General features: G+C 44.8%; 1 protein-coding gene across 2 annotated transcripts in view; it reads left to right on the forward strand.

The window, feature by feature from the left end:
- The first annotated feature begins 4,246 nt into the window (after positions 1 to 4,246).
- zc3h18 (zinc finger CCCH-type containing 18) overlaps positions 4,247 to 18,169 on the forward strand; it is a 293,021-nt gene continuing 279,098 nt past the window's right edge. The window contains exon 1 of one of the 2 annotated variants that reach the window (XM_073070500.1): positions 4,247 to 4,336. The gene's annotated coding sequence lies outside the window, so the exon portion shown is untranslated. Of the gene's footprint in view, positions 4,337 to 4,438; positions 4,597 to 18,169 lie in introns of those variants that run through there. The other variant, XM_073070499.1, reaches the window with a different exon arrangement.

Consider the following 18,169-nt stretch of genomic DNA (forward strand, 5'->3'; position numbering starts at 1 on the left):
AAAATGAATAATCAGCTTCTTGGTCTTGCTGACATTAAGAGATTGTTGCTGAGGTACCACTTAGCCAGGTTTTCAGTCTCCCTCCTGTATACCGATTTGTCACCACTTTTAATTCATACTACAACAGTGGTGTCGTCAGCAAATTTGAATATGGCATCAGAGCCGTGCTTAGCCACTCAGTCCTAAGTGCAAAGCAAGTAGAGTGGGAGTTAATCACACAGCCTTGTGGTGCACCAGTGCTGATGGAGGTTGTGGACACGTTGTTGTCAATCCAAAATAACTGGTGAGTGCAACTGAGCAAGTGGAGGAGGCAATTGCACAATAAGACATTCAGGCCAAGGTCTTGACATTTATTGATTAGTTTTTTGATGGTATTGAATGAAAAGCTGTTGTCAATAAAGAGCATCCTATGTATCTTTTCTGTTCAAATGTTCCAGGGTTTTGTGATGAACCAATGATCTGGCACCTGCTGTGAACCTAGTGCTCCAGGAGGCAAATTGGAACAAATCCAATTCCCATCTCAGGCAGGAGCTTGTGTTATGGAGTGAGCTGCCCTGGAATTGACACAAGCCCCTTCACCAAAAGTGTTACCCCTCCCTGGACCCCCCATGATCAGTCTTACTGCTTGGGGAAAGTAACTGTTTTTGACTCTGGTGGATACTATGTAGCCTCCTCACTGATGAGAGTGGGACAAACAGTCCATGAGCAGGTGGGTTGGGTCCTTCATGATGTTACTGGCTCTCTACTGTTCATCTGCAGAATGACATGAGTATAGATGTGCACTTTATGATAAATCAAGCTAGATTATTATCCAATAGAGGGGGGAGGCATTTCTAAATGGATCTCAAGTGTTTGTGAATATAAACAATATTAGGAAATATGTGTTAGGAAAAAAGATGATGGAAGGTTTAGGAAGCTAATGTCAAGCAGAGCCTTGAGAAACTAAAAAACTCAAGAAGGGGATTAGGAGAGCCAGAAGGAGCCAAAGGTCCTTGGCAAGTAGGTTTAAAGAAAATTCTAAGGCATTCTTTCCATACATCAAGAGCAAGAGGGTAAATAGGCACAGGGTAGGCCAACTCAAGGATAAGTGAGGGATATGCTTGAAGGCAGAGGATGTGTGCAAGGTTCTAAAAGATTATTATGTCAGTGTTTTTTAATATTAACAAAATAAACTTTATGATTTTTAAATATTTGCAAGAAGAAACCATTCAGCCCAATCAGTGTTTTCTGTACTGTTCTATTGCATTCAAACACAGCAGTAGTGTTGCTGTCACTCTTTCACAAGAATATTTGAGGGGCTCCCATCTGGCCCCTCCCGCTCAAGTAGGAGAAGAACCTTACACTGTGGCCCTATCCCACCAATCCTTTGATGGGGCTGCACTGAGCTTCAGGGCAGCCCTCAGCACATACTCCTGTAATGCTCCAATCTTTGGCATTCCTCCTCACCACGGAGAAAGACATTAGATTCGTGTAGGGTGGGCTAATGTGCCAGGGGATTTGGAGATAAATGAGATAACATTAAGACCATAAGATACAGGAACAGAAATAGGCCATTGGGTCCATTGAGTCTGCTCCACCATTCAATCATGGGCTGATCCAATTCTTCCAGTCATCCCCACTCCCCTGCCTTCACCCCATACCCTTTGATATCCCGGCTAATCAAGAAACTATCTATCTCTGCCTTAAATGCACTCAATGACTTGGCCTCCACAGCCGCTCGTAGCAACAAATTCCACAGATTTACCATTCTTGAACTAAAGTAAATTCTCCGCATCTCTGTTCTAAATGGATGTCTTTCAATCCTGAAGTCATGCCCTCTTGTCATAGACTCCCCTACTATGGGAAATAACTTTGCCATACCTAATCTGTTCAGGCCTTTCAACATTCAGAATGTTTCTATGAGATCCCCCCTCATTCTCTTGAACTCCAGGAAATACAGTCCAAGAGCTGCCAGACATTCCTCATACGGTAACCCTTTCATTCCTGGAGTCATTCTCGTGAATCTTCTCTGAAGCCTCTCCAATGTCAGTATATCCTTTCTAAAATAAGAAGCCCAAAACTGCACACAATACTCCAAGTGTGGTCTCTCGAGTGCCTTATAGAGCCTCAACATCACATCCCCACTCTTATATTCTATACCTCTAGAAATGAATGCCAACATTGCATTTGCCTTCTTCATATCCAACTCAACCTGGAGGTTAATCTTTAGGGTATCCCGCACAAGAACTCCTAAGTCTCTCTCTATCTCTGCATTTTGAATTATCTCTCCATCTAAATAATAGAAATAGTTTATTTCATCCATCAAAGTGCATGACCATACACCTTCCAACATTATATTTCATTTGCCACAGCTATTGCATCTCCTTTGTCTATCCTGCTTGTAATTTCCTCAAAAAACTGCAGTAGGTTAGTCAGGCAGCATTTTCCTTTCAGGAAACCATGCTGGCTTTAGCCTATCTTGTCATGTGCCTCCAGGTACTCTGTAATCTCATCCCTAACAATCAATTCCAACAACTTTCCAGCCACTGACGTCAGGCTAGCAGGTCTGTAGTTTCCTTTCTGCACCCTTCTTAAACAGCAGGGTAATATTTGCAATTTTTCAGTCATCTGGTACAATGCCAGAATCTACTGATTCTTGAAATTCCGCAATCTCTCCAGCTACTTCCTTCAGAACTCAAGGGTGCATTTCATCAGGTCCAGGATATTTTTAAGGTGGTTATGTCCCCAGAGTCTGATGGGATATACACCTGGTAAGTGAGAGGCAAAAGATTGTTGGGGCCTTGATCCATATCTTCATGTCCCTAGACACAGATAAGGTCCTAGAAGACTGGCGAGTAGCTACTGTTGTTCCATTATTCAAGAGGTGAAACAGGGATAATCCTGGACACTATAGATTCAAGCTGGATAACAAACATGAGAAAATCTAAAGCAACACACAAAATGCTGGAGGAACTCAGCAGGCCAGGCAGCATCTATGGAAAAGGGTAAACAGTTGATGTTTCAGGCTGAGACCCTTCAAGACTAGCAAGATCATTAACAGCACTGGTGAGCAGAGGGATTTTAGGGTCCAAGTTCATAGCACTATGAAAGTGGCTGCACAGGGTGATAAGGTAGTAAAGGCACTGTGACCAGGAGTCACAGAATAGTGCACCCTGATGCCTTTGAGCATTGTGCGGGATTTCAACCAGGCCAGCTTGAAGGAGCCTTTGCCTAACTACCACCAGAGGAGCCAACACATTTGACCACTGTTACACCACACCACCATCAAAAATGCTTACCCGCGCCCACGTTGGAAAGTCTGATCACTTGTACTCCCAAGCCCAACGTCGCTGATACCACTGGTATTACTGATACCAGTCGCTGAGGCAGATGGAGCTCATCAGCCATGGTTAGCAACACATTTAAAAGGAAATCTCTGATTTCAAGTCTCTGCTGCATATCCACTCATGGGGAAGGCTTCAGGAGTAAACCTCAAGGAAAATCCAGAGGTAGTCCCCAAGGCAGTTCCTATGTTAAATTTGATACGGTTTGGCAACTCCTGCGATGCCAGTGGTGCCAAACTGTATGGTCTCTGCAATTGCTTTCGATTCAACAACTGCGTGGAGAGGGGGAGCCTGCTATATGGGCAACAATTTCACACTAACCTGGCTTGCACATCAACTGATGGCGCTGTACCAACACCGTCGAGAGATAGAATGCACCATCCGCGATGGACACCGACCCATGGAGGGCCCCTGAGACAGATAAATATTTGTTAGATCAAAGAATTGAGGTTGATGGGAACTGGCTCAGAAGAGTAATTGAGGCCAGTGTACGCAGACATGATTTTATGTTGAATGCTTGGGCCAAGTGGTTCACGCTCATGGTGCCCTTGTTTTCGTCGTTGTATGTCTCCCTCATTAATCACAGGGCAGCTACTCGCCACGATTTCAGGGATGACATCTAGTCCACTCACTCCGACCTCCAGCAACACCCCATCCCACGTTTGCCCGCCTCCCACCCGGCTAGACCCGCTCATCAATGGCCCCCCGCCACGGGCTCTTGACCGACAGGCCCGCCGACCCCTGCGCACCAGCGGCTGCGTGCGTGCGTGCGTGCGTCCGACCGTCCCGCCCCCAGCCCGCCGCGCGCTCCTTTTCCCCGCCGACCCCGCGCGCTCCTGTACGTCCAACCACCCGCTGCCCAGTTCGCGCGCACTCTGCATGAGCTTTCAACTTGTTGGTCAGCTGACATGCAAGTGTCCAATGGGATGGGAGCGATGGCCGCGCTGAGGTCCCGGCACGGTTTCTGACGGCTTTGCGAGGCTGACGGGGCTAGCGCCGAAGACAAAGGAGCGGTCGGTATCAGTATCGGAAACGGGTCGCTTGGCGACCGGTGGGCGATGTGCAGCCCCACGATTAGTGTGGGGGAAAAGGAGGAGGGTAATGGATGGGGGGGCGGGATCCTGGATCAGCTGACTTGGTGTGACCAATGAACGACGGGTAATGGCGGCCCTGCCCGGCTCGCTCTCGCTCGCTGCTGCCTCGGGCCCGGCCTCGCGCTGCTCGCCGTTACCCTGGTTACTCGGCCCGGCCTGGCCCGCCCCGCCGCCCGCAGGTGAGTTGGTCGCCGCCGGGTAGGTCAGGAGGTTGTGGGAGGAGAGGGAAAACCGGTCGGCTTGTCGGGGCAGTCAGCGCAATAGGGTCGCCGATTACGCCCCTTCCTTCCCTCTGCCCGCCTGCACCCGCTCGTAAGCCACAGGCCTCAGGCCCGGGCCCAACACTGGCGCTAGAAGCCCGGGCCCACTGTCTGACTCCTCTGGGTTGGAAGAAGTGGGGCCGGGTTTCCCGGCCTCGGGTGCATAAGATGCCGACCTTCCACTCGGGTCTGGGAATGAACCCTGGTCCAGAACCCCATCATTGGCTTGCAGGGTCTGGCACTGCCGATGGCTGCTCCCTCTGTCCGGGGGAAGAGAAGTCCAGGCAGTTCACACATGGACTGGTGCTGGTGCATCGTCGGCATTGGGGTGGCCAAATAATCCCAGAATACAAACAGATCCTCTCCTGTTGAACTGCCTCCTTTAAATACAAGCAGAGTTACACGGACGTGCAATGAATTCAGAGTTTGCAAGGTGCGAGATTAGTCTTCCATGTAACAAGTTCCGAGTTGGCATCAACCTGTGCCTGATCTTCCCATTCAAACAAGGCCGAAATATTATCAGTACTCGGGATATTAGATTGTGTATGGAAGACGGAGGTATGGGTTTGGGAGACGAGGAAGATCTGTGAGAAGAATGAACAAGAAAAGCTTTCTACATCCTATAGCTTAATTCTTCTCACTAAGTTTACAAATTTTATTTGCACCGGTTATTCAATATAAATGGTAGATCTGAGCTTAATGAAAGTAAATGTGATTGTGAAATCAGCCGTAACTATATTGAATATTTGAAGACTTTTTTTGTTTCTTACTATAACCAGAAAGATTGGATGAAAAGTATATGGAATTGCCAATAATTAAAGCAAGGAGGATTTTTGCTGTAGTGGTCTCAAGTAAATGTAACTATGTTGGAACATCTTTAGAATCTGGAAGTGAATGATCATGGCTGTGTTGTTGTGTAGGCTTATCTCTGAAATGCTTGGCAATGTAGACCATACTGGAGACGTTAAACTTAAGATTGTTTTAATTAGTAAAATATTTGTTAGGCTTCTTTGTACTTTCCCAGGCTGGTTTGAAACTTATTCCTGTGGTAACTTTGTTGTCACATGGTTAATGGACCCATCTATTTTGTACTGTACTAGCTAGTATCTAACTATCAAGACCAGATAAGTCTTGTCCAATTTTCTCAGTAGGTAAATGTGTGCCTTGATGTAATGTGTTGGGGAAGCCAGCTTGGTCCCAGATTCCATTTCTCATCTGCTCCAGATGAATTGCTGTCATTCCAAGGAAGTATAGAATCCATCCTATAACATTGTACAGTCGGCCCTCCTTATCCGCAAATTCCGCATTCGCGAATTCAGCCAACCGTGAATCGCAAAAACTCGGAAGTGCTCTTCCAGCACTTGTTCAAATATGTACAGATTTTTTTCTTGTCATTATTCCTTAAACAATGCAGTATAACAACTATTTTACATAGCATTTACATTGTATTAGGTATTATAAGTAATCTAGAGATGATTTAAAGTATACGGGAGGATGTGCGTGGGTTATCGTGGATCGGAATTGGAAAAAAAATCGGAAGTGCTCTTACTAAGTAAGTCGGAACAGGTACATCCAGTATTATTTAGCGTCAATTAGTCAAACGTTTGTCTTAGTATATAGTATATATTTTACCTTTCTATGCATATAAAACACTTAAGAACATATGTTTCAGCGCCGGGCTCGGGAACGATATTTCCCGAGTTTGATCTAGTGACCACTTCCAAGCGCGCTCTCCACCGTGCCAGGTTGATGTGGAGGATCAAAACCCCAAAACCCAATAATTAAACCACTGTGTTGCTTAGTAATAATTGTAGCTTTCATCGGGGCAGGGCCTTTCTCACTTTATCCTTTAAAATTATTCCAATCGTTGACCGACGTAGCCTAACGCTTTTCCAATGACCGATGGCGTTTCACCCCTTTCTGATCACTTTATTATTATTTTCAATCATGATCGTGATTATTTTCATGAACAGAAACACTGTGGATTCAGATCTTTGGCGCCGGGTCCTAATGTCCACTGCACTGAGACAGGTTAAATAAGGTCTGGGGTTCTGCTGGGTCCAAAGATCCACTGCATTGAGACAGGTTGAATAAGGGACTTGAGCATCTGCAAATTTTGGTATCCACGAGGGGTCCCGGAGCCAATCCCTCACGGATAAGGAGGGCCAACTGTAATGTAGTTAGTTAGTTAGTTAGTTAAACCTGGCACCCCTACTGGGACACAGTCTGCCAACAGCAGCTAGTCAGGGTTCTCTATTCTGGGGCATTCTGGTGGCAGTCCTGGACAAGAGTCCCCACCACATGACATGCGTCTTCTAGGTGAAGATCTTGCCTCTCCCAGGGATGAGTTAATGTTGATGTTTCTGCTTTTAATGGGATGGGGTTGCTTGCCCTATGCCCATCCCTACATTTTCAGCCAGACTTGGGACTGTCCATGGTGGAGTTTTGTCATGTCGTTAAGTTTATCTCTAACATGCTTGACAACGGGGACCAGACTGAAGGCATCAAGCTTAACAACACATACAAAATGCTGGAGGAACTCAGCAGACCAGGCAGCATCTGAGGAGAGAGAACCACCAGTTGTTAGGTGAAACCTAGGGGGGAAGGGATGAAGTAAAGAGCTGGAAAGTTGATTGGTGAAAGAGACAGAAAGCCACGGAAGAAAGAAAAAGGAGGGAGGAGCACCAGAGGGAGCTGATAGGTGGGCAAGGAGATGAGATGAGAAAGGGGATGGGAAATGAAGAGGGGTTGTGTGGTTGGGGAACATTACCGGAAATTTGAGAAATCGATGTTCATGCCATCAGGTTGGAGGCTACCCAAACGGAATATAAGGTGTTGTTCCTCCAACCTAAATGTGGCCTCATCACAACCGTGTAGGAGGCCATGGATGGATGTATCGAAATGATATTAAGGTTAAGATTGTTTTAGTAAAATACTTGAAACATTTGTTGGGCTTCTTTGCACTTGAATGACAGAATGAGGCCCCAATAAAACGTGTGGACCTGGCAGCTGGTTTGAAAATAGCAGTTGGTCTGGACACACGACGATGACTTGGACCTGTGAGGGGGAGCAACAAGGGAAGTTAGTGTGGGCAAGAAAACCCTCATCCAGATAGGTGACATAATAATTAGATTGTCATGATAATAGTCTTAAAATGTATGCCAGTAATGATTCTGTTGAAAATCATCCAAGGGATTTTAAATTCCATTCCATGTTTATTTACAGTTTTGTTTTAAAGTTGCCTTTGCTTTCCTACTGACCCACTTCTGCTTGCCTCCAAGGTTGTTATTAATTACCATGCTCTAGACTTGTTTCTCTTTCTTTCATATTTGGGCTGTCAAGGACAATTCTTGTTGTCCATCTTGTTGCCTCTGAGGATGTGCTGCAATTCTGATGAAGGTATTCCACAGCCCATCACTCCCACTGGGGCAACAGCCGCTGACAGCTTGCCAGAGTTCAGCCCATCACTCCCACTGGGGCAACAGCCGCTGACAGCTTGCCAGAGTTCAGCCCATCACTCCCACTGGGGCAACAGCCGCTGACAGCTTGCCAGAGTTCTCTGTCCTAGGCCAGGCTTTCATATTGTCCCCAGGTGTAGCCCAGCTTTGAAGATGCTCCCTCTCCCAGGGATAAGGTCTTTGGAACTTCTGTTGATGTTTCTGTAGCTCTGGGGTTTTATGGGATGAGTTTTCTAGCCCCATGCCCAATCCCCTTCCTTTAGCTGCCGGGCTTGGGACCGTCCATGACAGAATTAATTCCCACAGTGCTGTTTGGGAATTCTGATGAAGGGATTCCCTCGGCACGCTTTGAGAATTCTGAAGAAGGGATTCCCACAGTGCTGTTTGGGAAGGGATCACCATTATTTACCAATTGAAGGAATGGAGATTGATGGACCACGTTGGTTGTGGGATAATTGTTCTGAGGAAACAGACAAATAGAGTAGAGCTTGCCACTGGAGCCTGTTTGTCCAACCAAAGCCCATTGGGATCTGAGTACGTGCACCATTTTCAGATCAACTATTAAATACTAAAATCTCAGAGCTCTGATTAGATAGGCCTGCGCCAGGCCTTTATAAATAAATGCACCAAGGCTCAGCACTCCAGCACACTAGGGCTGACCCCCTGCAAAACGCCAGAAGTATGCAGGTAGCAAATGAAATGGTTCTTGTTTGGTATGCAGCGCTTCATTGCTGAACCTGGCTAGTAGGCCTGGTTCCATTAAGGTTCAGTGTCAAATTTGAACAAGCTCTCTGGCTTGGGTTGATAGATGGCCCTGCCAAACAGATAGCTATTTGACTGAATAGTTGGTACATGCAGACTGTAAGAACAGAAGAAAATAGCAGAAGCAGGTTACTTGGCCAATGAAGACTGACGCAGTTCACTATGATCATTGCTCTAAATCTGGTCTCTTTTGTACCGGTTCCTCTTAGGCTTTGATTCCAGATATTTCAAATATTAATCTACCTCTTTAAGTCCTCCCACTGCAGGAAAGCTGCATCCATCATCAAGGACCATCACTACCCAGACCATGCTCTCTTGCTGCTACCGTCTGGAAGTAGGTACAGGAGCCTCAGGAGTCGCCACTTTTCAGGTTCAGGAAAAATTATATCCCTGAACCAGAGTGGATAATCTCATCTTATTGACATTTGTTGCTTATTTATTTATTATTCTTATTTCCTTTTTTTCTTTTGTATTTGCAATGTTTTTTTTGCACACTGGTTGTCTGTTCTGTTGGGTGCGGTCTTTCATTGATTCTATTGTAGTTATTGGAAACATTTCAGTATCTATCCTGTCATGACCCCTCAGGTCATTCCTCAATCTTCTGAAACACCAGAAAATATAGATTCATTTTCTTGAACCGTCAACCATCTCATCCTAGGAATTAGCCAGATGATTTGTGTTTGGACCTCCTCCAATGTTATTGTATCCTTCCTTAAATAAGGGGCTCAAAACTACACAGTACTCCAAGGGTTGTCTCACAACTACTGTGTGCAATTGTAACAGTATTACCTTAATTGTAAACAGAACTCCAACCACCTTGCAATGAAAGCCATTTGAACATGGATGGTCACAAACAAGAGAAAATCTGCAGATGCCAGAAATCCAAGCAACACACACAAAATCAGCAGGCCAGGCAGCGTCTGTGGGGGAAAAAGTGCAGTCGAAGCTTCAGGCCGAGACCCTTTGGTCTGTTGGGTTCCTCCAGCATTTTGTTTGTGAACATAGTGGTACAGCGCTAGAATAGACCCTTCAGCCCATAATGTTTGTGCTGAGCATGATTCCAAATTAAATCACCTCTGCCTGCATGTCATCCTGATCCCTCCATTCCCTGCATTTTCACGTGCCCATGTAAAAGCCTCTTGAATGCCACGATCTTATCTGCTTCCTAGTACAACAGCAAACTTGCGTTCTTCGCCATCTTCCAAGTCGTTAAAATAAACCATAAATAACTGAGGGTCGAGAGCTGAATGTCTCAACATCTCTTCCATCCATCAGAGATATTTGTCAGGAGTGTTGCGTATGCAGTGCCCGTAACATTGTCAATGATCCTTCCCATTTCTCCCATAATCAGGCAGGAGGTACAATTGAGGTAGGACAAGAATTATTTGGATGAGAAACAGCTTCTTCCCGTGGGCTGTAAGATGACAGAGTTCCCTGTCACCACATGTCTCATGTATGAAGCGCCAGTAGTGTTCTACTGTTTACTTTTTAACTGGTGTTGTAAATGCACCTTATTTGAAATTTTATTTGTAGTAATAATACTTCGTATTTTGTGTAGCTTGTATGTACTATGTTGTGCACCTTGGTCTAGAGGAATATTATGTTCTGGTGGTATACATGTGTACAGTTGTATGTGAATTATATGTACTGTTGTGCTCCTTGGTCCAGAGGAAAGTTGTTTTGCTTGGTAGTATATGTGTGTATAGTTGTATGAGTTATATGTACTGTGTTGTGCACTTTGGTCTGGAGGAACATTGTTTTGTTTGGTATACATGTGTGCGGTTGAATGACAGTAAACTGAATTTGAACTTGAGGCAATCCACTAGTTAAATCCTTCCAACCTGAAAAAGACCTTAAAATATAGGAGCAGAAATAGGCTGTTTGGTCCATCAACACTGCTCTGCCATTTCATCATGGCTGATTCATTTTCCCCCTCAGCCCCAATCTCTTGCCTTCTCCCCATATTCCTTCATGCCCTGACCAATCAAGGATCTATCAACCTCTGCCTTAAGACTTGGCCACTCTTTTTTCTGTGCAGTAACTGATCTTCAATCCATGCTAACACACTTCCTCTGACATCACAAGCAAAAGCACTGAATGAACCAACCTATGTCAGATTTTGTGTGGGGTGTGTTTGATAGAATATGGTTATCTGTGATGCTGCACAGTCACCATGTGGCAGTCACCGTGTTAACATTTTGTTAAAGAATCCATGGAAGCCTAGTGTTGAATGGAGAGAACCTAAAAATTATGATCAGACATAAAGTCAGAGAGTCCTATAGCATGGAAACAGGTCCTTTCTGTACTGACCAGGATGCCCATTTGAGTCACCAGTGTTTGTCCCATAATGTTATAAACCAGGGGTTCCCAACCATTTTTTTGGGTCTTAGACCCCCTACTATTAACCGAGGAGTCTGGACTACATGTGTGGAACTCCTGTTCTAAACCTTTCCTGTCCAATTTCTGACAGTTCTTTGTATGTACTCAACAGCCTTTTTCTTTTAAAGGCATTAACATAGAAACATAGAAAACCTACTGCACAATACAGGCCCTTCGGCCCACAAGGTTGTGCTGAACGTGTCCCTACCCTAGAAATTACTAGGCTTACCTATAGCCCTCTATTTTTCTAAGCTCCATGTACCTATCCAAAAGTCTCTTAAAAGATCCTATTGTATCCACCTCCACCACCTTTGCCGGCAGCCCATTCCATGCGCTCACCACTCTGAGTAAAAAAACTTACCCCTGACATCTCCTCTATATCTACTGCCCAGCACCTTAAAACTGTGTCCTCTTTTGGTAACTATTTCAGCCCTGGGAAAGAGCCTCTGACTATCCACACGATCAATGCCTCTCATCATCTTATACACCTCTATCGGGTCATCTCTCATCCTCCGTCTCTCCAAGGAGAAAAGGCTGAGTTCATTCAACCTATCTTCATAAGGCATGCTCCTCAATCCAGACAACATCCTTGTAAATCTCCTCTGCACCCTTTCTATGGCTTCCACATCTGTCCTGTAGTGAGCTGACCAAAACTGAGCACAGTACTCCAAGTGGGGTCTGACCAGGGTACCATATAGCTGCAACATTACCTCTCGGCTCCTAAATTCAATTCCATGATTGATGAAGGCTGATATACCATCCACCTTCTTAACCACTGAGTCAACCTGCGCAGTTGCTTTGAGCGTCCTATGGACTCAGACCCCAAGATCCCTCTGATCCTCCACACTGCTAAGAGTCTTACCATTAATGCTATATTCTGCCATCATATTTGACCTACCAAAATGAACCACTTCACACTAATCTGGGTTGAACTCCATCTGCCACTTCTCAGCCCAGTTTTGCTTCCAATCAATGTCCTGCTGTAACCTCTGATAGCCCTCCACACGATCCACAACACCTTCAACCTTTGTGTCATCAGCAAACTTGCTAACCCATCCCTCCACTTCCTCATCCAGGTCATTTATAAAAATTACGAAGGGTATGGGTCCCAGAACAGATACCTGAGGCACACCACTGGTCACCGACCTCCATGCAGAATATGACCCATCTACAACCACTCTTTGCCTTCTGTGGGCAAGCCAGTTCTGGATCCACAAAGCAATGTCCCCTTGGATCCCATGCCTTCTGACTTTCTCAATAAGCCTTGCATGGAGTACCTTATCAAATGCCTTGTCTGAAATCCATATACACTACATCTACTGCTCTTCCTTCATCAATGTGTTTAGTCACTTCCTCAAAAAGTTCCATCAGACTCGTAAGGCACAACCTACCCTTGTGCTGACTATTCGTAATCATATTATACCTCTCCAAATGTTCATAAATCCTGCTTCTCAGGATCTTCTCCATCAACTTAACAACCACTGAGGTAAGACTCACTGGTCTATAACTTCCTGGTGTGTCTCTACTCCGTTTCTTGAATAAAGGAGACACATCCGCAACCCTCCAATCCTCCGGAACCTCTCCTGTCCCCATTGATGATGCAAGGATCATTGCCAGGGGCTCAGCAATCTCCTCCCTTGCCTCTCACAGTAACCTGGGGTACATTTCATCCGGTCCCGGCGACTTATCCAACTTGAGGGCATCGAGGGGAAGACATTGACATGGATAGAAAACTGGTTGGCAGATAGAAAGCAAAGGGTAGCGGTGAATGGGTGTTTCTCGGAATGGCAGTTGGTGACTAGTGGGGTGCCACAGGTTCGGTATTGGGACCACAGCTGTTTACCATTTACGTCAACAATTTAGATGAAGGCATTGAGAATAACATCAGCAAATTTGCTGATGATACTAAGCTGGGTGGCACTGTGGCATGTGATGAGGATGTTAGGAGAATTCAGGGTGACTTGGATAGGCTGGGTGAGTGGGCAGATACTTGGCAGATGACGTTTAATGTGAATAAGTGTGAGGTTATCCACTTTGGGAGTAAGAACAGGAAGGCAGAGTATTATCTGAACGGTGTAGAGTTAGGTAAGGGAGAAATACAAAGAGATCTAGGAGTCCTTGTTCATCAGTCACTGAAGGTGAATGAGCAAGTGCAGCAGGCAGTGAAGAAGGCTAATGGAATGTTGGCCTTTATTACAAAGGGAATTGAGTACAAGAGCAAGGAAATCCTCTTGCATTTGTACAGAGCCCTGGTGAGACCACACCTGGAGTATTGTGTACAGTTTTGGTCTCCAGGGTTAAGGAAGGACATCCTGGCTGTAGAGGAAGTGCAGCGTAGATTCACGAGGTTAATTCCTGGGATGTCTGGACTGTCTTACGCAGAGAGGTTAGAGAGACTGGGCTTGTACACGCTGGAATTAAGGAGATTGAGAGGGGATCTGATTGAAACATATAAGATTATTAAGGGATTGGACAAGATAGAGGCAGGAAATATGTTCCAGATGCTGGGAGAGTCCAGTACCAGAGGGCATGGTTTGAGAATAAGGGATAGGTCATTTAGGACAGAGTTAAGGAAAAACTTCTTCTCCCAGAGAGTTGTGGGGGTCTGGAATACACTGCCTCGGAAGGTAGTGGAGGCCAATTCTCTGGATGCTTTCAAGAAGGAGCTAGATAGGTATCTTATGGATAGGGGAATCAAGGGATATGGGGTCAAGGCAGGAACCGGGTATTGATAGCAGTTGATCAGCCATGATCTCAAAATGGCGGTGCAGGCTCGGGGCCAAATGGTCTACTTCTGCACCTATTGTCTATTGTCTATTGATGCTTTCCAAAAGCTCCAGCACATCCTCTTTCTTAATATCTACATGCTCAAACTTTTCAGTCCACTGTAAGTCATCCCTACAATCGCCAAGATCCTTTTCCGTAGTGAATTCTGAAACAAAGTATTCATTAAGTACCTCTGCTATTTCCTCTGGTTCCATACACACTTTCTCACTTTCACATTTGATAGGTCCTATTCTTTCACATCTTATCCTCCTGCTCTTCACATACTTGTAGAATGCCTTGAGGTTTTCCTTAATCCTGCCCGCCAAGGCCTTCTCATGGCCCCTTCTGGCTCTTCTAATTTCCTTCTTAAGCTCCTTCCTATTAGCCCTATAAGCTTCTAGATCTCTAACATTACCTAGCTCTCTGAACCTTTTGTAAGCTTTTCTTCTTGACCAGATTTATTACAGCATTTGTACACCACGGTTCCTGCACTCTACCATAACTTCCCTGTCTCATTGGAACGTACCTATGCAGAACTTCACACAAATATTCCCTGAACATTTGCCACATTTATTCCATACTTTTCCTTGAGAACATCTGTTTGCAATTTAAACTTCCAATTTCCTGCCTGATAGCCTCATAATTCCCCTTACTCCAATTAAACGTTTTTCTAACTTCTCTATTCCTACTTCTGTCCAATGCTTTGGTAAAAGAGATAGAATTATGATCACTATCTCCAAAATGCTCTCCCACTGAGAGAGCTGACACCTGACCAGGTTCAATTCCCTATACCAAATCAAGTACAGCCTCTCTTCTTATAGGCTTATCTACATATTGTGTCAAGAAACCTTCCTGCACAGACCTAACAAATTCCACCCCATTTAAACCTCTTGCTCTAGGGAGATGCCAATCTATATTTGGGAAGTTAAAATCTCCCATCACGACAACTCTGTTATTATGACACCTTTCCAGGATCTGTTTCCTTATCTGCTCCTCGATATCCCTGTTACTATTGGGCAGCCTATAAAAAACACCCAGTAAAGTTATTGACCCCTTCCTGTTCCTAATCTCTACCCACAGAGACTCAGTAGAAAATCCCTGCATGACGTCCACCTTTTCTGCAGGGGTGACACGACCTCTGATCAACGGTGCCACACCCCCACCTCTTTTGCCTTCCTCCCTGTCCTTTCTGAAACATCTAAAACCTGGGACTTGAAGTAACCATTCCTGTCCCTGAGCTATCCAAGTCTCTGTAATGGCCACCACATCACTGATCCACGCTCTAAGCTCATCCACTTTGTTCACAATACTCCTTGCGTTAAAATAAATAACATCTCAAACCTTTGGTCTGAGCGTGTCCCTTCTCTATCACCTGCCTATCCTCCCTCTCACGCTGTCTCCTATCTTTCTGTATTTGAGAGCCAGACACCTCTTCCCCAGTCTCTTCAGTTTGGCACCTGAGAACATTTCTGTCACATACACACCTTTGATTTCTGTCCACACAAGCAGTCTTCGCATGACATTTATCCTCCTCCACCTCACCATCGGCTCTAACACTGGTTCTCCTCCCCCGCAAATCTAGTTTAAACCCCCTGGAGCAGCTCTAGCTAACCTATCTGCAAGGATGTTAGTCGCTTTCCAGTTCAGGTGCAAACCATCCCGTTGGAACAGGTCCCACCTTCCCTGGAACAAAGCCCAATTGTCTAGAAACATGAAGCCCGCCCTCCTGCACCATCTCCTTAGCCACATATTTAGCTGCATTATCTTCCTATTTCTAGCCTCACTAGCATGTGGCACGGATAGCAATCCTGAGATTACAACCCATGGAGGTCCTGTCCTTCAACTTTGCACCTAACTCCCTAAACTCTCTTTGCAGGATCTCCTACTTCTTCCTATCCATGTCATCTGGCTGCTCACCCTCCGTCCTGAGAATACCGAGAACTCGATCCGAGATATCGTGGACCCTGGCACCAGGGAGGCAACAGACCATCCAAGATTCTCAATCTCTCCCTCAGAACCTCTTATCTGCCCCCCTAACTATCGAATCCCCTATCACTACTGCTCTCCTCTTTTCCCTCCTTCCTTTCTGAGCTGAGGGTCCAGTCTTGGTGCTAGAGACGCGGCCACTACAACTTGTCCCTGGAATGTCGTTCCCACCAACAGTATCCAAAACAGTATACTTATTGTTGATGGGAATGGCTGCAGGTGTGCTCTGCTCTTTCTGTCTATTCCCCTTCCCTCTCCTGACAGTCACCCAGCTACCTGACTTCTGGCTTTTAGGGGTGACTATCTCCCTGAAACTCCTGTCTATTTCTGCCTCTGCCTCATGAATGATCAGAAGTTCATCCAGCTCCTGTTCCCTAACTTGGTTTGTCAGGAGCTGCAGCTGGATGCACCTTTTACAGGTGTAGTCATCAGGAACAATTGTGCTGTCCCTGACTTCCCACATCCTGCATATGGTGCACTCGACTGCCCTAACTGCTGCCATTAAATCATTTTGTCTCTACCATCCTTGAGTGCAGTGAATTACATATACCTACTCCTGAGGTTTTACTTGCATCTCTCTTGTATTCCTTGGCCAGTATTTCAAATGTCCAAAATCAAGTTTATTGCCCAATGCACAAGAACGTATTCATGCATGTGCAATAAAAAAATTGCAGCAGCATCACGGGTATCAAATAAGCAACATTCGCAAGATAAACATAAATTAATCATAAATGATACATGAAAGAATCCCGAACAAAGTCCATTCTTCATAAAATATGATTGAAGTAGTCATTGATTACTCAACTGTAGCAATTGGGGTTTTGCAGGTTGGTTCAGGAACTATTGTTGAAGGGAAGTAGCTGGTCATATACCTGGTGGTGTGGGAATTCACATTTCAATACCTCCCTCCTGATGGTACCTTCAAAACAATGACCCTGGTCCTTGCAAAGCTTTGCTCTGTTATCAAACCTCTCGCCCTCCTTTACCTTCAATCCTATAGCTTCTCTGCTCTATTGCTAAAACCATTTGTCCTAGAAACAGTTTGATTGATCTTTTCTGCACCTTAAAGTAAATCAGTCAGAATTGGATGCACTACTGTCTATTTATTTAGAGATACAGCAAGGAACAAGCCCTTCTGTGCCTTTGAAGTATGTTGCCTGGCAACTCACCCATTTAACCCTAATGCAACCACAGGACAATTTACAATGACCAATTTATCTACTAACCATTATGTCTTTGGACTGTGGGAGGAAACCGGAACACCCAGAGGAAACCCACATGGTCATGGGGAGAACATACAAACTCCCTACAGCACTGGAATTGAACTCCTACCTCTGACACCCCAAGCAGTAATGGTGTCTGTAACCTCTACAGTATGTCAGTGCCTCTAATTTTGAATCACAGGATCCTATCTGGAATTACCATTTGCTGGGCTAGGTGTACGTGTCCTAGTTGGTCCTTGAAGAATGGCTTTTCAAAAATTTTGCCAGATTGAGTCTGGAAAGCACAATGATAAAAATCTCCAAAACAAGTAGACAATATACTTGTAAAGCAGCGTCTCAGAGGGAGACACAGTTAATGCTATTAACTATTGTTAAAATTATCAGTGGCTTGAAAAGTAAATTCTATTTTTCTTTATATTCTGTAATCTATTTTCTGATCACTTGCTAGTTTTCAATAAACTGTTTTGTTCTTTGTGTTCCTTCCCACTTTCTTAACTATTAAAGCTTTGATCTATAACTTTCCCTAGTTTGGAAGTTCATTGACCTGAAATGCTGACTCTTTCACATTGCCCAAATGCTGTCTGACCTATCTTTCTTGCAGAGTTTCAGCATCTGCAGTATTTTGCTTTGGACCTTTATCATCATCCAACGGTGCAACTTCACCTTCTGATCTCAGTCATACATCTATTGTTATCTTATTTGTGACTTAAATTCAAATGTTTAATGTCTACATGTAGAATAATTCAGTAACATTGGTCTGGCTAGTGAAATTTGTATTGGCATTTATCTTTTTGGTTTTGCTTTGTTGTAGTTTCCAATGTGGATACATTTATAAGTGCGCTAAAACAAATTGTGAATAAATGGCCATTGTATGTTCAGACACATGAGTGATTACGAAGCAATTTACTGAAATTCAAG

The sequence above is a fragment of the Hemitrygon akajei genome, chromosome 17, assembly GCF_048418815.1.
Source record: "Hemitrygon akajei chromosome 17, sHemAka1.3, whole genome shotgun sequence".
Lineage (NCBI taxonomy): Eukaryota > Metazoa > Chordata > Chondrichthyes > Myliobatiformes > Dasyatidae > Hemitrygon > Hemitrygon akajei.